This window comes from Zingiber officinale, chromosome 7B, assembly GCF_018446385.1.
Source record: "Zingiber officinale cultivar Zhangliang chromosome 7B, Zo_v1.1, whole genome shotgun sequence".
NCBI classification, from domain to species: Eukaryota; Viridiplantae; Streptophyta; class Magnoliopsida; order Zingiberales; family Zingiberaceae; genus Zingiber; species Zingiber officinale.
In genome coordinates this window covers 77,378,566-77,398,889 of record NC_055999.1, presented here as the reverse complement: position 1 = coordinate 77,398,889, position 20,324 = coordinate 77,378,566, and the positions used below count along the sequence as shown (strand labels likewise).

Genomic DNA, 20,324 nt, shown 5'->3' with positions numbered 1-20,324 from the left:
TAACATACCATAAATGGATTTGGCATGGTGAAAAGACTGAATACAATAACTCAATGAAAGATGAACAGAAATCTTTTGGCGATGAACCTATTGATATGGTACATGCTGCATTTGATAGTTATGCAGAGAATCCAAACCAATTTCATAAGCTACTTGAAGATGCTGATAAACCTTTATATCCGGGGTGTGCCAAATTTACAAAGTTATCTGCACTTGTGAAATTGTATAACTTGAAGGCAAAATATAGTTGGAGTGACAAAAGTTTCACAGATTTACTAAGTTTGTTTGGAGAAATGCTTCCTGATGATAATGAATTGCCTTCATCATTGTATGATGCAAAGAAAAGCTTATGTGCATTAGGGATGCATTATATGAAAATTCATGCTTGCCCTAATGATTGTATCTTATACCAGAAGGAGCATGAGAATTTGACTAATTGTCCTATATGTGGGATGTCTAGGTGGAAGTTGGGTAAAAAAGGTATGATAAATGGAGTTCCAGCAAAGGTCCTCTGGTACTTCCCGCCTATTCCAAGATTTCAAAGATTATTTCGGAACAAGGAGATATGTAAGGATTTAACTTGGCATGCTGATAAAAGAGTACTTGACGGTTACTTGCGTCATCCGGCTGATGCGCCCGCTTGGAAAGTAGTGGATCACAAGTGGCCAGATTTTGCTGCTGAACCTAGAAATCTTAGATTGGCCTTATCAGCAGACGGGATCAATCCCCATAGTTTGATGAGTTCTGCATATAGTTGTTGGCCAGTTGTGATGATCACTTACAACCTTCCTCCATGGTTGTGTATGAAGAGAAAATTTATGATGCTGACTTTGTTGATTTCAGGTCCCAAACAACCGGGAAATGATATTGACATTTACTTAGCACCTTTGATCGATGACTTAAAAAGATTATGGGATATAGGTGTTGATGCATATGATGGATGTCGAGAAGAGAAATTCTTACTTAGGGCTGTCTTACTATGGACAATCAATGATTTTCCTGCATATGGGAACATGTCAGGTTGTGTTGTGAAAGGATATTGTGCATGTCCTATTTGTGGTGAAGAAACATATTCGACAAGGTTGAAGCATAGTAGAAAAATGAGTTATACAGGCCATAGAAGATTTCTTCCTACAAATCATCCTTATCGAAGGCAAAAAAAAGCATTTAATGGGAACGCAGAGCTTAACCCTGCACCGAAACCATTAACTGGCCATGAAATTTTGGATCGAGTTGAAAGAATTAATTATCGTTCGGGAAAAGCAAATGGGAAGGTTAAGTTAAAGCAAGGTGAAACTGTATCATGCTGGAAAAAGAAATCTATATTCTTTGAACTTGATTATTGGAAACATCTACATGTTCGGCATGTTCTTGATGTAATGCATATTGAAAAAAATGTATGTGAAAGTCTGATCGGTACTTTGCTTGACATTCCTGGAAAATCAAAGGATGGAGTAGCTGCAAGATTAGACCTTGTGGAGATGAATTTGAGGATTGATTTGGCACCAAAGATGGGGGAGAAGAAAACCTTTTTGCCAGCGGCTTGTTATACACTAAGTAAGGATGAGAAAAGAAAACTTTGCAAATCTTTGTTTGGAATAAAGGTCCCCACAGGATATTCATCCAATGTTAAAAATCTGGTGTCGATGAAAGACTTGAAACTTATTGGCCTTAAGTCACATGACTATCACACTTTGATGCAACAATTACTTTCAGTCGCCATCCGTGATGTCTTGCCTAAACATGTTAGAGATACTATCACTAGATTTTGTGGCTTCTTCAACGTGCTATGTAATAAAGTGATAGATGTCTCGAAGTTGAATGATTTGCAAAGAGAGATTGTGACAGTGTTGTGTTTGCTTGAAAAATATTTTTCCCCATCTTTTTTTGATATAATGATTCATTTAACTGTTCATCTTGTACGGGAGGTCAAATTGTGTGGACCGGTTTGGTATAGGCAAATGTACCCATTTGAAAGATTCATGAAGATCTTGAAAGGGTATGTGCGAAATCACAATCGTCCTGAAGGGTGTATAGCCGAATGTTATATTGCTGAAGAGGCTGTGGAATTTTGCTCGGATTACATGTCTAGTGTGCATACAATTGGGATCCCATCAAGGTATCAGCAAGTACAACTTACTAGGCCTCTATCTAGCTCAATATTACACTCAACTTGTCATGATGAGTTGCATCAAGCACATCGTTATGTCTTGGAAAATGATGTTGACGTTGATCCTTATATCGAGTAATTCTCTTACTTATTTATATTTATTGCACTGTTCTAACATTCTACTAATTAACTTATTAGTATTCCATTAGTTAACTTATCCCTAATCTGTTCATTAGGGAGCACATGGAATTTTTGAACTCAAGCTTTCCTCATAAAGCCAAATCCAAAAAGTGGCTACAAGATGAGCATAACCGGACGTTTATTGGGTGGTTACGTGATCGTGTGAGAGCAGTTGGCAATTCCAGCTCTCAAATATCAGAAAGATTGAAGTGGATAGCGCGTGGACCTAGCAATCAAGTGTTGAAGTACTCTAGTTATTTGATTGATGGAGTTACGTATCATACAAAAGAGCGCGATGATACACGAGCTATTCAAAACTCCGGAGTAAGCTTAGTTGCACAGACAATGCAAGTTGCTAGTGCGAAGGACAAAAATCCAATTGTGTCAGACATGACTTTCTATGGAGTTATTCAAGAAATTTGGGAACTCGATTATCACAATTTTCAAGTTCCGATGTTTAAATGTAATTGGGTTGAGAATAATACTGGTATTAAAGTTGATGACCTTGGTTTCACGTTGGTAAACCTCAACAGAATTGGATTTAAATCTGACTCTTTTATCTTAGGGAGTCAAGCAAAGCAGATATTCTACATTGAAGATCCTCAAGATCCTGCCTGGCATGTTGTACTTGCCACTCCTACTAGGGATCACATGGAATACATAAATGGTGATGAGTTAGAAAATGCTACAATCCACTATCCAAGTTTCACAGGAGGGTTTATATCAATGGAATCAATGGACGTTGACGCCATAGATGAAAATGAACCATCATGCGTTCGTGAAGACTGTGATGGGACATGGATTGACAATAATTAAGTGTAATCTATTGTTTAACATGTGTGTAAATTTTATTTGTTGATCTATTTTGTTAACATATTTATTCTTATTGTAATATAACTATCATTTGTCTTCATTCTCGCTTTATTTTCTCTATAAATTAAATGCCTAACAGGTTGCTGCCTTTTGCAGGAAATAGGGTTCTCATCAGAATTTGGATGTGGACAATATGGCCGCTAATGCAAAGAGATTACTGAGGATTCAGAAGGCTAAAGAAAGTTCTTCTTATTCTGCCACTAACAATAGTTGCGAGGGTCAATCTTCAATGAAATCTACAGAAACGGAGTCAACTAGAACATCGAGGGGGCGTACACGTTTGGATAGGCTTGTTAGGCTAAGGGTCCAAGGAATTAAAAAGGATGTTAGCTTCAATAAAATTGGACAGCCAGTTGGAGAATTTACGGGTGAAATGCAAAGCTACATTGGCGTTCTCGTGCGAGAAAAGATCTCAATAACTTACAAATCATGGAAGCAGGTGCCAAATGATGTTAAAGAGTTAATATGGGAATCGGTGAATGTAAGTTAGAATGCTTTGAGAACTTAAATGAGCGATAGAATGGTTATGCTATATTTAACGTTCTTGTTAATTTTTTATGTGTTTTTACAGCTGACGTACAATATTGACCCAACTTGGAGGAAAGGATGTTTAAATTCAACAAATAATAAATGGCGTCAATATAAAGCTTTTCTCACTCAAAAGTTTGTTTTCAGCAAGCTAGATAAACCTGATGAGTTGAAAGATCCCCCGATTGGCTATGGTATTTCACAAGAGGATTGGAGTTCCTTTGTAATAACTCGCATGTCTCCCGACTTCAAGGTAAGATTCATAATTGATTTTAATTTTTAGAAGATAGTCCTAATGGTCCTTAACTGATGTTCTACAATAGGATCTTTATTTAACATAGTGTGATTCATTTATTCGCTGTCAGTTTTAAAATTTCCAGTTCTCCACCTTCTGAAAAAACCCATACTAGGGGGTTTTTATCTTATGCAAATCTACTCGATGCTAGGGTTCATACTTTTACTCCTTTCTGAAATCTTTACTTTTGTGATAACATAAAGTCGAAGAAACAAGCAATATGTTTTTGATAATGGCTTAGATAACATTATCTCTCTTTTATTTGCTTTGTTTCTTAATAGAAGAGAGAAGTATTGTTATAACAATACTTCTAACAGATAACATTAATTGTTTCCTTGTGTAATTCTAAGACTAAGGGTTCTCTAACTGTTTGTTTCCTTGAACCTTCCATAGATTGCTATTTTTTCTCTACACCACAGACAATTTGCATTAAAGTTCATATATATATATATTTTGAATGTTGATAGTGAACTTAATTGATTTTAATTTTTAAGTAGAGAGTAAGTGATGAACAAAAGAATAGAAGAAGGCAGAATGTATACCCTCATCGACTGTCCCGTAAAGGATATGCACGTTTCGCTGACGAAATTGTGAGTATGTTGAAGCTGGTGGTTTATTTTGAATCTGATTTTGTAGGAACAGGGCGTGATTCATTTTTTTTTGTAGGCATCTGATTATGTAATGATGATGATATAAATCAAGCTATTGTTTGGAAGAGAGGACGAGCCAATAAGGAGGGTGAATTTGAAGGCGATGATCTCAAAATTACAGCAAAAAAGATTGTATGTGATACATGAAAAATAACTATTTTTTATTGATTAATTTTGTTGTTAGTAACTATTTTGTTTGTCTGGGCATGTTAGGATGATTACGTTCAACAAAAAAAGGAGAGGACGCTGCGCTTTGAAGGGGCTAGGAAAGATTTCCTCACAAACGCACTAGATTCTGAAGAACATGCTGGGCGTGTTAGGGGGATTGGAGGTCATATTACTCCAACAATCTATTTTAATGTTTCCAAAATCTGGAATACTACTCTGCAGGATGGTGACTTAATCCTTCATCATCAAAAGGAGTTGTTAGATGCAAAGAAGCTAATCTCAGAACAAAGTGCACGGATAGTAGAACAAGATACACGCATACAGAAACTTGAAGAAATGTTCAAAAAGGGTGGATGCGACTTTGAGTTTGAGGAGAAAGGTAGTTGCTCGGTGAAGTTGCCTACCACGAGTGAGGATAAGATCAAACCAGAGAAGAGTAAAATTTTGAATGATGAGGACATGCAAGTTTTAAGCAAGACTGAGTTTTTGCAGGTATATATGTATTTAATTGTGGATACTTAATATTATTTTCAATAATGAGTCCATCAATGTGTGACATGATTGATTGTCTTCTAGGGTATGCCAGTTGCACTGTCACTGGAATCAAAGTCCAATATTGTGGCCTATGGTACAGTTATTCATGCCAATGGGGATGGAAAATTACTTCATGGTGTCCTGTTACCCATGAATTGCATGCGCGTCTCGATTGATGAGGTTGTGGAGAATTCAGCAAGGTTGCCCTTTCCCATTCCAAATGAATGTGACACCATTGGTGGTGCAATTGGGACCCATGTTGCTTGGCCTGCACGTTGGGTAGTGATGAAAAATGAGGTAACTTTCTGACTCATTCGGCCACCACATTGTGAGTACAAATTTAATTCTTCAGTGGGAATTTTTGAGGAATCATTTCAGCAACCACAAATTTCCAGCTTCTGATTTGGTTACATGTATGGTTTTCTGATTTTTTACTCATTTGCTTGGCATAGTTGTTTAGCTGGATTTTTCCAACCAAACCTTCTTAGCTTTTGATTGAAGGTTGTACGTATTTGTTGGATACAATTTAGTAATACAAGATATATAAGAGCTAGCACACACATGTAATCTGTACATTGAGGTTACATGCATGAACAAGAACATTGATGGTTTTTGAATCCCAATTAAAGGGTTGTTCAGAAAGATGCTGAACATAAGAGATAAAACTTTCTACTAACATATTTACATTTGCAATTTGTAGAAGCCTCAAAGGAAGAAAAGTGTTGCAAAAAGAAGTAATCCTGTCTTGCCATCAAATGTGCCACGGTCCTTACATTTATTGTACTGTTACTCTATGCGTGTTTTGGATAGCCCCGAAAAAACTATATCAATTGTTTTTGATCCTGATTTCTTTGACCATGAGTATGAACTGCTAGTGAACATTGAAGACATCACACCTATTTATGAGTTGGAGCCAATATCTGCTAATTGTCTGGTTGCTTACATGTGGTAAGTTTTCACATCACTCATTTTCTTCATTTTATTTGTATTAACAGGCTAACATTTTTTTGCTTGAATGGAAGGTTTCTCTTCAAAAAGATGAAAAAAGAAAACAAGGTCGATAAGTTCAGATTTGTGGATCCACAAACACTTCCAGTAATGCCATATGTATCTAAACTTGACAAAAATGAAAAGACTGAATACTTGAATAACTGGGCAAGTGTGTTGGCTGATAGGCTGAGTGGTGCAACAAAAAATCAGCTAGTTTTGGCACCTCACAATGTTGGGTAAATAAATATTACAATTTCATTTTTAATAGATTTATTTCAACAATTCTATTGAATTTATGCATTGACTATCTGTTTTGTACATAGTTGTCATTGGATTTTGACTGTCATCGACCCTTATGTGGAGATGGTTTATTTGTTCGATTCACTTAATCATCGCAATCGTTATGAGGACTGGAAATATGTAGTGGATATGTGAGTACATATTTGTTTTTTAATTAAGCATTTAATTTAATTTTGAGGAATTTGTCAACTCTTGTTGTACAAAGGAGCTTGAAATTGTTCAATTCGAACAAGCAAAGGAAAGGGAAAAAGAAGCCTATGTGGGAAGTCGTAAAGGTTTGTATATTTTATAGACACACATATGTTTACTTGTGATTAATTTAAAACTATTTAATTGTGCATTATTCGTTGATAACTTTTTGTTAACATAGGGTCCTCGACAACCTGATGCTAAACAATGTGGGTTTTATGTGATGAAATTTATGAGAGAAATTATTGAAGGAAATGCTACCGGCGAGATGGATTCACTTAGCTCAATGGTAATATTTGACATATTCTCAATTTTCTCGATCAATCCCCATATTTGACTTTGCTTCTTCATTACTGATTTTTTTATTAAATTAATCTGGGTTTGTTAACAGTTCAAGAAAACAATTTACTCCAACGAAGAAATTGACGAAGTGCGATCCGAATGGGCGGATTGCGTACTAGACTATATTCATTACTAGGTATAAATTTCTAGACTTCAAAAGATGGTTGAACACTTTATTTGTGACTCCATGACTTATTGATTGTCATTCCTTACTGCCAATAATTCTGCATTTCTACCATGAGCATAATTAGTTGACATTTTCCTTATTTATTGCCTCTCTTTGTGGTCCAAAATTAATATGGCTGGGTTGTGTGAGTAGCTTATTTAGTTGTGAAAACAATTGCTTCTTATTTGTATTCTCCTTATGGTTTTCGTCTATATGTCATGACTTCATCTTGTTTTTCCTCCTATAATTTATTATTGTTTCTTGTTTACAAGCGCGAATGACAATTATGATGCTTCATCAAGCACAACTATGTTAATCTATATGCATGTTAGTGATTCCTTGAGAATAATGAAATGAAGAGCTTGTAAAGGCATTTCGTGTATGATTCATAGTATATTGATATACAAAACATCTATATACTGTAGTTTGATTTCTTAATAGTTTGCTCTATATACTTTTGCATGGACGAGCAGTGTAAATTGCCTATGCATTGCAATGAGTTTGCAGCTATTTTTTCCAGTTAGATTTTCTTGTTTTGCTCTTTATACTGCAGTTGCAGTTAGATTTTCTCTTTGTATTGATGAAATGGGAATGAAAAATCTATTTTTCCCAGCTGGAATGTAGTGAATATTATAGCTCTTAATCTACACTTATTTGATTGACACTTTGGTTCTTTTAGGTGTCGTATGTAATTATTAAAGCTGTGCGTATGTGATTTCTATTTTGAGGAATTTGTGGAATTGTTTTACCTCTACAAACAATTCACCCTACCATAACTCATCATGATGATCCAATTCTTTTGGTTCAAGTTTTAATTGGATAGGCTTTGCATGTTTTTTACTTTCACTTATGCTTTTGTGATGGGTTTGTTTATTGCAGATCAATTTGCAGCTCCTGGCAACTTGTGACTTGCAAAATGGAAAAGCATATTGTGCCTACCAAGTCTCAAAGGTAATGCAGTTTGGAAAATGGCACAGAAAATTGCATGAATATTTTGTTTCAAGATGTTAATGGATGTAATGCGCTTTGCATGGATTCTATTGATCTTGCATGATAGTTCACTTAAATAATGTTAGCTGCATGTAGTGCTAATTATTTAGTAAACTATGCTAAGCTAGATATCACTGCTCCTAGAAACTTTGGCAGAAATCAACTCCTATGCCACAACAACAATATCTTAGTTCAGTTTCTAAAGGTAATAATACCTTTTCACTATATACATTCTCTGGTACATTTTATGCTGGTTTTAAACTTGCACTATGTTTCATGAAATCATGACCACTATTATAAAGGGTAACTTAAATTTACTCTTTAATAAGGTGCATGGTTTCGATAGTTAGAAACGATGTTTGCCTCACTACTGCATTGCTATGATGTGGAAGTTTAATTCATAATTATAGACACAAAATAATGGTTATATCACATTTGCATACATCTATGGTTGTGGATAGTTCTGATTTCCATTGCTACAAGCTCACTATCTTCCTTCTTCATTCTACTACCACTGTTAGGAGTAATATCTTATCAATGCAGATGATATTTAGTGATCACCAACCAATGCCAAAATCCACTGTCAGTTAAATCTAGGCGTATGAGTGATACTAATCTTTTTTTTTATCATCTTTTTTAGTTGCTAGTTAAATACAATAATAAATTTTTGTAAAATTTTTAAGAGAGACATAGATGACATCATGATAGGTTCCTCATGCATCAGAACTTCCCTAGCAAAAGTCTGAGTTCTCTATTTTTACTTATTAGCATTGTTCATTTTTCTCTTGCAGGTCTGCCAATTCGTGAGACGGCTTGAGTTTTTTTGATGCAAGATGTGAGCTTTGTTAGATGTAGCTTGCCTTGCTATCTTGTAAATTAAAATCCATATGGACAACAGCAAAGGAGAAACATGTGATTTAGTGTAATGGAAAACATGTGTATTTTGATGAGTAACAACTCATTTTGTATATTTTTGTATATGTGGCTACAAGATGAATTATATATGGATGTTTATTTTGGATTTAATGTAGTAAATATTTAGTTTTGTATTGGTGGTTTGCTTATAGTAAAATAAGATTGGTTGTTTGGTATTAATGAACATTAAAGACAACAGTTAAAAATGTTGTAAAAACTAGGTAAACCACAACGAATTGTTTTTGTAAAAAGTGCTAAAAGACAACGGTTTTATCCGTTGTAAAATATATTAAAACTGTTGTTAAAAAAAACAAAACATGTCAAATATTATCTACCACAACAGTGTATATCTGTTGTAAAACGTATCTACCACAACGGTTTATTTCTGTTGTTGAAATTATCTACCACAACGGTTTTAAAACGTTGTCGTATCCTTCGTAGCCAAATTTTGGGCATATAAACAACAACGGATAAAAACCGTTGTCAAATATGTACAAAGACAACGGATTCAAAACCGTTGTCGTAGGGTAATACATTCTACAACACCCTCAGTTACAACGGTTTTTTTACCCTACGACAACGGATAATATCCGTTGTCGTTTGCAGTTTTTGTTGTAGTGAGAATAGTTCTCACTCAGGAACGTAAACTGTACGTTCTGGAGCAGCCCATTCCGGAGGCTCCTCCTGCCACTGCCACGCGAGTTGACCGGGATGCTTACAAGAAGCATCAAGATGACGCATTAGATGTGTCCTGTCTAATGCTCGCAACCATGAACTCTGAGCTTCAGAAGCAACATGAGTTGATGTGTGCTTACGATATGGTTGAACATCTTCGTCAACTATATCAAGGACAAGCAGGGCACTGGAAGAGGAACTTCACAGGAGACCTAGAAGATCTTAACAAGAAGAGAAATAAGATTTCTACTTCAGGTATAAATGTTATAGAAGTCAACCTCTCTATTTCTTCGTCGTGGGTATTAGATACCGGATGTGCTTCGCACATTTGTACTAATGTACAAGCACTAAGAAATAGCAGAGCATTGACAAAGGGCGAGATAGACCTACGAGTAGGCAATGGAGCACGGGTTGCTGCTGTTGCTGTAGGGACTTATTTTCTATCTCTGCCCTCTGGGCTTATACTAGAGTTAGACGATTGTTGTTATGTGCCTGCATTGACTAAGAACATTATATCAGTTTCTTGTTTAGACAAGAAAGGATTCTCGTTTATAATAAAGAACAAATGTTGTTCTGTCTATTTAAACGATATGTTCTATTGTAGTGCACATCTGATGAACGGACTCTACATTCTAGACCTTGAGAGCTCTATCTATAACGTTAGTACCAAGAGGTTCAAATCGAACGATATGAACCACACCTATCTCTGGCACTGTCGCTTAGGTCATATAAATGACAAGCGCTTATCCCAGCTCCATAAGGATGGTATGCTGGACTCATTTGATTTTGAATCATATGAGATATGCGAGTCATGCCTACGAGGCAAGATGACCAAGACTCCCTTTAGTGGGCACAGCGAGAGAGCGACTGATTTGTTAGGACTCATACATAGTGATGTATGTGACCCTTTCAATGTCGCTGCTAGAGGCGGTTATAGATACTTCATCACATTTACTGATGACTTCAGTAGATACGGTTATGTGTACTTGATGACACATAAGTCCGAATCCTTTGAAAAGTTCAAAGAATTCAAGAATGAAGTATAGAACCAGCTTGGCAAGAGTATTAAGATACTTCGATCAGATCGAGGTGGTGAATACTTAAGCCATGAGTTTCGTGACTACCTAACTGAGTGTGGGATTCTATCCCAACTCACTCCTCCTGGAACACCACAGTGGAATGGTGTGTCCGAAAGGAGGAATCGTACCTTATTAGATATGGTACGATCTATGATGAGTCACACAAATCTTCCGACATATCTATGGGGATATGCTCTAGACACGGCAGCTTTCATTCTCAACCGAGTTCCATCCAAGGCCGTGATAAAGACACCATATAGGATATGGACTGGGAGAGATGCCCAGGTGTCTTTCATGAGGATTTGTGGCTGTGAGGCTTACATACGATGTCAAGTCTCAGACAAATTAGGACCCAAATCCGACAAGTGCTATTTCATCGGATATCCCAAGGAAACTAAGGGATATTACTTCTACATTCCCAGTCAGCACAAGGTAGTTGTGGCAAAGACCGGGGTCTTTCTAGAAAGGGACTTTGTTTCTAGAAAGACTAGTGGGAGCGCGTTCGATCTTGAAGAAGTTCAAGATGCGAACAATAGCACTGATCCCTCGATGGAAATTGAACTGGAACCACAAAGTGTTGTGGATGATGTTGTTCCACAAGGAGTTGAGGAACAACAACCGGTTCAAGTAGACATACCTCTTCGCAGGTCTGATAGGGTACGTCGTCAGCCTGAGAGATACTCATTTCTCTTGTCTGACCATGATGACGTTATGCTCATAGAGGATGAGCCTACCACCTATCAGGAAACTATGATGAGACCAGATTCCGAGAAATGGCTAGAGGCCATGAGATCCGAAATGGAATCCATGTACAACAACCAAGTATGGACTTTGGTTGATCCACCTGAAGGGGTAAAACCCATTGGGTGTAAGTAGGTCTTTAAGAGAAAGACTGACATGGATGGACTTATCTATAAGGGTCGCTTAGTAGCTAAAGGTTTCAAGCAGATTCATGGTATTGACTATGATGAGACCTTTTCTCCAATAGCGATGTTTAAGTCCATTCGGATCATGCTTGCTATTGCAGCCTACCATGACTATGAGATATGGCAGATGGATGTCAAAACCGTGTTTCTGAATGGAAACCTGCTCGAGGATGTGTACATGACACAACCTGAGGGTTTTGTAGATCCACAGCATACTAGCAGAGTATGCAAGCTGCATAGGTCCATTTATGGACTAAAGCAAGCTTCTCGGAGCTGGAATCTTCGATTCGATGATGCAATCAAACAGTTTGGTTTCATCAAGAACGAAGATGAGCCTTGTGTCTACAAGAAGGTTGTAGGGGATATAGTTGTCTTCCTCATATTGTATGTGGATGACATACTACTCATTGGGAAGGACATCCCTATGCTTCAGTCTGTCAAGACCTGGCTAGGGAGTTGTTTCTTAATGAAGGACTTAGGTGAGGCATCCCGCATTCTAGGTGTTGATACAGTCTGACCTGGCTGTTGTTTTGATGTTGACACGGATTTAAGTTTGTATCAGATGTTAATTAAACTCGGTTTGATTAATGATCAAGGTTGATCAAGTGGAAGGGAAAAGTCCAAGTTGGAAACTTGGCACGCGAAGTCGGAGAGGGCTCGGTAGCTCGTTCTCCAGACTAGGTCGGAGAGGGCTCGGTAGCTCGTTCTCTGGACCGGACGAAGTCGGAGAGGGCTCGGTAGCTCGTTCTCTGGACTAGGTCAGAGAGGGCTCGGTAGCTCATTCTCTGGACTTGACGAAGTCGGAGAGGGCTCGGTAGCTCGTTCTCCGGACTAGGTCAGAGAGGGCTCGGTAGCTCATTCTCTAGACCTGACGAAGTCGGAGAGGGCTCGGTAGCTCGTTCTCCGGACTAGGTCAGAGAGGGCTAGGTAGCTCGTTCTCTGGACCATACTAGGTCAGAGAGGGCTCGGGAGCTCGTTCTCTGAACCGGACTAGGTCAGAGAGGGCTCAGGAGCTCGTTCTCTGGACCAGATTAGGTCAGAGAGGGCTCGGTAGCTTGTTCTCGGACCAATCCTAGTATCACATAGCGCTTGGATCGGCCAATGCACCGATCCAAAGGATATTGGATGACCGATCGGTCCGCACCGATCTAGTAAGACTATTCTCCGATCGGCCGGTGACCGATCGAAACACTCGAGCACATCGAGTAATCGATCGGTCAGACCGATCAGAAACACTCGAGCACATCGAGTGTAATCTATGCGTAGACCGATCGGGAGAAAATGCCGCAGTAATAGGGTGGTGGATCGGTCTGGACCGATCCATCAATCTGATCGGTCGCCACGACCGATCAGACCATCCTCAGACCGATCAGGCTGTTGTTTGATCGGTCCAAGGATCTGTGATCGGTCAGCTGACCGATCCACAGTTAAGATCATTGTGCATGCGCTTTCTCTGATATTTTCTGATTCACACTTCTTTTTGCCCATATCTGTTTAACCTTCTGCTGTAAGTCTTTTGGAGATACAGGTTGCAGGTACCATATCAGTGCTTAGTTTCAAATTAAGCCTCATCAAAGGAATGAGACAAAGGATCTTTCCACTGCTTTCTCTGCGTCAAATGCATTTGAAGCAGCAACGGCTACAGGTTGCGATTGGCTGTGTTTCTGGCAGTGATCAGGCGGCGATTGGCTTAACTCCTGGTGATTGGTTTGAGCTCAGAGGCACCAGTGAAGACCGTGGTTCTATTGGTGTGAGCTCAGAGAATCAGAAGAGGAAGAGAAGCGATTGGCGACGCCGTAGCTTGCAGCAGGGATTCGGTGCAGGTTGGCAGCGATCCGGTGCAGGCTGATCGAATGCAGAGACATAAGAAGCAGTGTATGCTGGAGAGAAGCAGAGAACGTGAAGCAAGAAAAACGCTGTGTGTTTCGGTTGAGAGCTTGCTGTGTTCTTGGACTCTGTCTTCATCATCTTCGTGGCTGTGAGCTTACTTCGATTTTCTTTGAGCCACTGTGATCTGTAAGTCTTGTGTGCTTCATTTTAAATCTGTTCGAAGACTTTGTTGAGAGGTTTCTCCACCGAGAAGGAGAGCTTCATTAGCCGGAGTCATCCGGGGTGTGATCTACCGAAGATCAAGGACTCGTCCACCTTACGGACACGCCAAGGAGTAGGGGCAAGTTATCCCCGAACCTCGTAAATCTGTGTGTTAGTGTGCTTATTTCCTCTTTGTTTTAGTTTCCTAATTCCGCTGTGCTAACAAGTTTCTTTGTAGAAATTTGTGTTTAAGTTTTTAAGAGGCTATTCACCCCCCCATCTAGCCATCTAAGATCCCAACAAGTGGTATCAGAGTCTGGTGCTCTTCATCTGGACTAACATCCTAAGGAGCAAGAAGATGGCCATGAAGGAAGGATTCAGCACCAACAGACCACCCTTCTTCGATGGAGCAGATTTCCAGTATTGGAAGAGCCGCATGGAGTATTACCTCAAGACTGATATCTCCATGTGGTTCTCGGTCAAGGAAGGATTCACACCACCGAAGGACGAAGAAGATAAGGAACTCGATTCATCAAGGTGGTCTACCGAACAAACTCGTAAAGGGCAAGCCGATGCCAAGGCGGTAGTCACCTTACAATGTGGGATTGCCAAGGACCAACTCGTCAAGGTAGGTCCATTCTCGAGTGCAAAAGATTTATGGAACAAGCTTATCGAGCTCCAAGAAGGAACTCGAGATTCTCGGATAGCCAAGAGGGACCTATTCTTGAATCAACTACAAAATCTCACCATGAAGGAAAATGAAATGGTAAGTGAACTACATGGGAGGTTCAAAGAGATCATCAATGGTCTCCATTCCGTGGATGAACGCGTGGAGAATCGCGATCTTGTAAGGTACGCTCTAAAAGCCTTTCCGAGGAGTGCCTTGTGGTCATCTATGGTAGATGCCTACAAGGTCTCTAAGGATCTTTCAATTATAAAGTTAGATGAATTCTTTTGTGAAATGAAACTTCATGAACTTGCTAACAAAGGTCAAAAGGAGAAAGGTATAGCTTTGGTTGCAGGAGAAAAGAGCAAGGATGGGAGAAGAAAGAAAGAAAAGAAGAAGGAGAAAGAGATTCCTTTATCTTCATCCTCCTCCGAGTCCGATGATGAAGGTGGATCATCATCAAGCGAGATGGCAAATTTTGTGAGGAGGATCATGAGAAGAAGTAGGAGATACAAAGGTAAAACTGTAGATCAAAATATTGATAAGTCTAACGTTACTTGCTATGAGTGTAGCAAGAAAGGACACTATCGGAGCGAGTGTCCAAAGCTAAAAAAGAAGGAGGAAAGAGCCAAGAAGAAGAAAGCTCTCAAGGCCACTTGGGATGAATCTTCCTCAAGCTCATCGGAGGAGGAAGAGAAGAAGGAGAAGAGTACTCGGCAACTGACACTCATGGCAAGGGAGGAGTCCGAGTCCGAGAGTGATGGGGACGCAAGCACTTCAGCCGCGGCTTCATCATCTTCGGATGATGAAGAGGTAACCTCTTCTCACTTAGAAAAATGCTATAAGACTATTACACATTTGTCTACCTTGCTTAAAAAATCAAAAACAGAAAATAAATCATTAAAAGAAGAAGTAGAAAACTTGAGGGCCCTTAGGGAAGATGAGGTTGATGACCTACATCTAGAGGTCCTTGAGGATGAGAACAAGGCCTTGAAGGGTGAGGTTGAGAAACTCAAGAAAATGCTTGAAAAATTCTCAACTAGCTCTAAGACCCTAGACATGATTCTAAATGCCCAAAAGGCGGTCTACAACAAGGCTGGATTAGGATACCAACCTAAGGAGTCTAGCTTTATTTCTTTAGTGTCAAGAACCCAATTTCATAGATCGTATGTTTCTAGGGTTCATGAGACTAGGAAGAAGGTAACAAAGGCATGGGTGCCTAAGTCTTTCATTGTAGATGCATTAGGTCCCAAGATTTGGGTACCTAAAACATCTATCTTTCGTGTCTTGTAGGCATTGGTAAAGGGGGAGCGTCTATCAACTTGGTTTGTTGATAGTGGATGCTCCAAGCACATGACCGGGGACAAGTCACTATTTTCTACCATTCAAAACAAAAATAGAGGTAATGTGTCATTTGGTAACAATGGTAGTCTTAAGGTTATAGGAGTTGGAGACATTCATATATCTGAATATCTCCAAATCAAGAATGTCCTTCTAGTCAAGGGGATGACTTTTAATCTCCTAAGTGGCAGTCAATTGTGTGATACGGGTTACACAATTGAGTTTCATTCAAGTCAATGTCTAGTCAAAAATATTGACACACTTGACACGGTACTAGTAGGCACAAGGGTAGATAACATTTATCAAGTTTCTTTTAAAAGTGCTACTAATGCTCTTGCTAAGTGTTTCATGTCAAAAGAAGAAGAATCGTGGCTTTGGCATAGGAGGTTGGCTCATGTGAACATGAAGAATATCCGGAAGCTGGTCAACAAAGGGTTAGTGCGAGGCTTACCAAGCATCAAGTACCAAAAGACCAAATTGTGTGATGCATGTCAGAAGGGTAAGCAAACTAAAGTGCCTCATAAAGGTAAAAGAGCTGTAAGTACAACTACTGCCTTAGACTTATTACATATGGATTTGTTTGATTGCAGTAGTATTATTTCATTAAATGGAAGTAGATACTGTTTAGTGATTATTGATGACTTTACTAGGTATACATGGACTTTCTTTTTGAAAACTAAGGATCAAACCATAGATATTTTTACTTCCTTTTGTAGAAGAACTGAAAATGAAAAATCAACAACAATTAAAACCATTAGAAGTGATCATGGTGGGGAATTTCAAAATCATAGGTTTTTAGAATTCTGTCAAGAAAAGGGATATAGGCATGAGTTCTCTACTCCAAGGACCCCACAGCAAAATGGAGTTGTGGAGAGAAAGAACCGAGTCTTACAAGAGGCTGCACGAAGTATGCTCAATGAGTACTCACTACCGAGTTACTTATGGGCTGAAGCTGTAAATACAGCTTGCTATGTGCAAAATCGAATCCTGATACATAGGTTTTTAGGGAAGACTCCCCATGAACTTTGGTTTGGAAAACCCCCTACAATTAAACATCTTAGGGTGTTTGGTTGTAAGGTGTTTATCTTGAACACCAAGGACCATCTTGGAAAATTTTCGGCCAAGGCTGATGAAGGGATACTGGTCGGGTACTCACTCACCAGCAAAGTCTATCGAGTCTACAACAATAGGACTAAATTGATTGAAGAGTCCTCTGATGTAGCTTCTGAAGAAATCCCTAACTTAAATGATCAATCAAGGGATGTAGGAGAAATTCAATTTGACCCTGATGACTCTGATGATGATGAGCAAAGGCAACAAAGAACTCAATCTGATCCTTTGCCTGATATTGAGTCCTTGCCTGTGCCTAGTGAGACCATTCATGAGGCACCACCAACACCAAGACAATCTAGGATAGCCACTAGTCATCCCTAAGACCAAATTGTGGGAGACATCCAACAAGGGGTTAGGACTAGGTCATTCTTTAGAAATGAGTCTAATGAGGTCGCCTTGATCTCAGAAATTGAACCAAAAATAGTTGATGAGGCATTGCACGATCCTGATTGGATCATAGCTATGCAAGATGAGTTAGGTCAATTTGAAAGGAGCCAAGTGTGGGACTTAGTTCCTAGACCTAAGAAGACCACCATTATTGGAACTAAATGGGTCTTCAAAAATAAGTTAAACCAAAAGGGAGAAGTCGTAAGAAACAAGGCGAGACTTGTAGCCAAGGGCTATAGTCAAGTCGAAGGCCTCGATTATGATGAGACTTATGCTCCCGTGACACGATTAGAGTCCATTCGTTTAATGCTAGCTTTTGCTGCACATAGAGGTTTTAAGCTCTATCAAATGGACGTTAAATCGGCCTTCTTAAACGGATTCATCCAAGAAGAGGTCTATGTTGAACAACCACCAGGGTTTGTGAATACCGAAGCTCCAAACCACGTGTACAAGCTCAAGAAAGCTCTTTATGGGCTTAAACAAGCACCTCTAGCTTGGTACGAAAGGTTGTCAACTTACCTACTAGAAAAGGGTTTTGTGAGAGGTCAAATAGATCCAACACTATTTCTGCGTAGAGATGGTGAAAATATTTTTGTAGCCCAAGTGTATGTCGATGACATAATTTGTGGCTCAAATAACAAGGGATATTTGAATGAATTTATCACTCACATGGAAAGTGAGTTTGAGATGAGTCTAGTAGGAGAATTGACATTCTTCCTTGGACTTGAAATCAAACAAACTCGAGATGGAATTTATGTCCATCAGACGAAATACACTCAAGAGATGCTCAAAAAATTCAAAATGAGTGACTCTAAGGAAGTATCCACTCCAATGGCGACAAACACTCGTCTTGACAATGATTAGAGTGGGAAACCAGTTGATCTAACGCAATATAGAAGCATGATCGGTAGTCTTCTATATCTCACAGCTAGTCGACCGGACATACTTTTTGCTGTGGGCATGTGCGCTAGATATCAAGTTTGTGCCAAGGAATCTCATTTAACTGCAGTTAAGAGAATTCTAAGATATCTCAAGGGCACAATTAGAGTGGGTCTTTGGTACCCTCGTACTGAGTCTTTTAACTTGATAGGTTATACCGACTCCGATTATGCTGGGTGCAAATTGGATCGGAAAAGCACTAGTGGGGGTTGCCAATTCTTAGGATCATTATTGGTTAGTTGGTCAAGTCGGAAGCAACATTGTGTTGCTCTCTCCACGACCGAGGCTGAATATATTGTCATGGGAGAGAGTGTATCACAATTGTTGTGGATGATTCACACTCTAGAAGATTATGGACTTTCATATAAGGGAGTGCAAGTGTTGTGTGACAACATTAGCACAATAAACCTAACGAAAAATCCAGTCCATCATTCTAGGACCAAACACATTGAAGTGTGTCATCACTTCATTAGAGATCACGTAGCTAGGGGAGACATTGCACTCACATATGTTGAGTCAAAGTCAAACCTAGCCGATATTTTCACCAAACCTCTTCCGGAAAATGAATTTAGTCATTTAAGGAGGGAATTGGGAATGTGTTTGGCTCAATAAGTCATTTTGACCACGTCATGATCAATAAGGACCATTAAAATGACAAGAGAAATTGGGAAATTAATTTGGGCAACTTGGGGACATCTCACACAAACTATAAGGTTTAACAAAATATTTTTGTTTGCTAGAAATAGGGTGAGATGCTAGGATCAACCAAATTATTCAAAATGTATCATGCATCCCTTGAATAATTAGGTTGAAGAGACATAAATTAAGTATGGGGAAGACCATTACATAATTCATGTGTATTTGGTTCCTAGATCTTACTCATATATTCCAACCAAGGAATCTTGGTTGGGCTTTTACCTAGAAATTATCTAATTATGATTGATGGTTGATGTGTTGATTGATATTATTGTTTGATTCATTTCATGACTTTGATTGATAATAAGATAGGTTGTTAAAGGAAATAATAGCAACTTGGATATATTTTGACAAACTTGTAACTACTCATAACAAGGATATATTTTGAACCGATAGCCTGAGTCAGATTTATTACCTTGGTTCACTATAGATCATAGTTTCAGCAAACAAACAAAACAAACTTCTCTGGTTTTGAAACTTTGAGATTCAACACATTTGTTATGAAGTGTCTGAAACTTTCGAGCTCTAAATAATTCTAAATCATTAGAGCTCATCATTAGGAAATATTCATTGGTATCACTGAATATAATCTGTGGGCTCTTGAGATCCTAGGTTCTGAACTTGGAAGTTGTTGAACCAAGTTTCAGAACTTTCGATACTAATTTCTGAGACTAAAATCACTGATTATCAGACACTGATCGGTCCAGGGACCGATCAGGATGATGCCTGATCGGTCTCCACGACCGATCAGGAGAGTTCCAGACTCATTTGACCTCTGTTCGATACCTGATCGGTCTCCACGATCGATCAGGACATTCCCTGACCACAGAAGGCTCACTGATCGATCCAGGGATCGATCAAGAGACACTGGCACGCATCGACCTTACTGATCCACATCTGATCGGTCCAGGGACCGATCAGGAAGCTCCCTGATCGGTCTCCACGACCGATCAGGACACTCCCTGACCGATCAGGACGTTCCCTGATCGGTCAGGATTTCTCCTGATCGGACAGTCGTCCGATCTTATGATCTGATCACCCTTTTTAACTTTCCCTAACCCCTTCGTCCTCTCATTTCACGCCGAAAACCCTAGCCGAACCACTCCTCAGTCCCGACTCTTCTCTCCATCTTCTCCGAAAGCCTCAAATGGCGCCCAGGTAACTCCTTTTTCCTTCCCGAAATCTGTTCATTGTTGGCATTTTGGGTTCATTTCTCACTGAATCTCTGTATATTGTCTCT

The 20,324-nt window shown here is 39.2% G+C and overlaps 1 pseudogene; it reads right to left on the bottom strand.

Moving 5' to 3' along the window:
- LOC122004456 overlaps window positions 1-20,324 on the bottom strand; it is a 73,703-nt pseudogene that overhangs the window by 10,715 nt on the left and 42,664 nt on the right.